Here is a 2,435-nt window from a genome sequence, read left to right as displayed (position 1 = left end):
GTGACAGATCCAGGATCAGCCTAAGAGGACCCAGGCCCAGCCTGTGACAGATCCAGGATCAGCCTAAGAGGACCCAGGCCTGGCCTGTGACAGATCCAGGCTCAGCCAAGAGGACCCAGGCTCAGCCTGTGATGGATCCAGGCTCAGCCAAGAGGACCCAGGCTCAGCCCATGACAGATCCAGGATCAGCCAAGAGGACCCAGGCTCAGCCCGTGACAGATCCAGGATCAGCCTAAGAGGACTCGGGCTTAGCCCGTGATGGATCCAGGATTAGCCTAAGAGGACCCAGGCTCAGCCCAGGATGGACCCAGGATCAACCCTGGCCGCTTTTGAAGGAGGAAACTGGGTCACAGTAGATGCATCCCATTTTGGACTCAGGACATCTGAGAGGAGCTTGCTGGCATAGACTTTCACATTAAATAGTAGTGCATCTGACTTGTCTTAAAGCTGTTGAAAGAGGTATGTGCTGCCCTTCCTGAGATGGGTGGAAATGTCCACAGGATCCAGTAAGCCCACACTGGGGTCAGCAGGCTGAGAGATGGATGGACTCGCCCAGGCCACAGGCCCCCCATGCACAGCCATGCACAGCCAGAGTCCTCGGAGAGCATGCAAGCCTCAGGAGGAAGTTAGATTAACTTCCCTTCGGTCAGCCCTGGGCTGGACACTGTCCACCCCCCACAGGCCACTCCCTGTGGCGTGGCCCCTGTGGCCCTCTGAGCCCTGCCCTAGCCGTTGAGCACCTCCCTGAATCACTCTCTGCGGGGGGGCCACCTGCTTCCTGCCAGCATGACCCCCAGACTTGGGTAGACCATCTGAGCGACAGCAGAGAGCACAGGGCTGGGGGGACGATTGGGGTCCCTGTGCGTGGGGCTCTGCTCAGGAGGCGGTGGCTCAATTCAGGCCTCTCCTGCCTGCACCCTGCCCTTTCATCTGGTTTAAGCAGAGGACATCACTTGGTTGAAACAAGCCTTGGCTCATCCAGAGCTGTTTACTCCGCATCTAAAGCTCATGTGTATCCCGGCTCCTGTCTGTGAAACCAGAATTTCTGTAAGGAAGCATCTCAGGCTGGCTGACCTAGTGCCACAGTGAGCTGTGACCCACGAGAGGAGCACAGGTGTCCCTGGCCAGGCCCCCTGCCTGGACCTCCAGCATCCTGAACCTCCTTCCACCTCCATGGCCACCACAGGGCTCCCAGGCGGGGACCTGGTCCTGACGTGGTTCTTGGACCTGCTTGCAGCCCGGCCGCACAGCTTCCTCCAGTGTCCCCAGAGTTTGCAAGCTTGGTTGCAGAAGGTTCTAGGGGTTTCTCCCCACTCCCACTTCCTGAATGGTCACGTGGCAACAGCTTGGCCCCAGGCATCTAGGAGTGGTCTAGGAATCTGGGGCCTCCCCACTAGGCTCCCAATGCAAGACTCTGGCTCGTTCCCTACCAACCACTGGTCAGGAAGCCCTGGTCGGAACCAAGAAATGGCCAAGAATGTGCCTTCCCGCTCCCAACTCCCACCTACATGGTGCATTGTTCACTGCACGAGGTGTGCTGCATGGAACGGGGACAGGCCAGTGGGCCAGAGATGCCACACATGTCCCTGCCCTCAATGCTCGCGGTCCAGAGGGACAGAGACGGGACAGATGAGGAATTACAGTGGTGACAGAGGAGAGGGCCTGGCTGGCGGGCCTTTTTGAAGAAGTGACATTTGAGGAGTGACCTGAGAGGTCATGAGTCCCTGCTGGCTCTCTCCCCCGTCCCCTGGCCTCAGACGGCCGTGGCTGGTCCCCTGGCCTACAAACCCCCAGGAACAGATTCCACTAGCCTTCCCTCTGGGTTGTGGGAAGTAACACCTCAGTTGTTCAGCTTGGACCAAAGTGTGTGCATGACTGTGTGTGGCTGTGTTTGTGTGGCTGTTCATGTGACTGTTTTTGTCCCCATGGCTGTGTGTCCCCAGGGCTGTGTGTCCCTGGGTCTCTGTGACTCTGTGTCCCTGTGGCTCTGGGTCTCTGTGGCTGTGTGTCCCCGTGGCTGTGTGTCTCTGTGACTCTGTGGCTGTGTGTCCCCGTGGCTGTGTGTCTCTGTGACTCTGTGGCTATGTGTCCCCGTGGCTCTGTGTCTCCGTGGCTGTGTGTCCCTGGGTCTCTGTGCCTCTGTGGCTGTGTGTCCCCGTGGCTGTGTATACCCATGGCTGTGTGTCCCTGTGGCTGTGTGTCCCCGTGGCTGTGTGTCCCTGGGTCTCTGTGTCTCTGTGGCTGTGTGTCCCTGTGGCTGTGTATACCCATGGCTGTGTGTCCCCATGGCTGTGTGTCCCTGGGTTTCTGTGACTCTGTGTCCCTGTGGCTCTGTGTCTCCGTGGCTGTGTGTTCCCGTGGCTGTGTGTCCCTGGGTCTCTGTGACTCTGTGTCCCCGTGGCTATGTGTCCCTGGGTCTCTGTGACTCTGTGGCT

The sequence above is a fragment of the Mirounga leonina genome, unplaced genomic scaffold (assembly GCF_011800145.1).
Source record: "Mirounga leonina isolate KUSES-001 unplaced genomic scaffold, KU_Mleo_1.0 Mir_114, whole genome shotgun sequence".
In the NCBI taxonomy this organism is placed as follows: Eukaryota; Metazoa; Chordata; class Mammalia; order Carnivora; family Phocidae; genus Mirounga; species Mirounga leonina.
The sequence above is the reverse complement of the archived record's forward strand: the minus strand, read 5'-3'. Positions refer to the sequence as shown.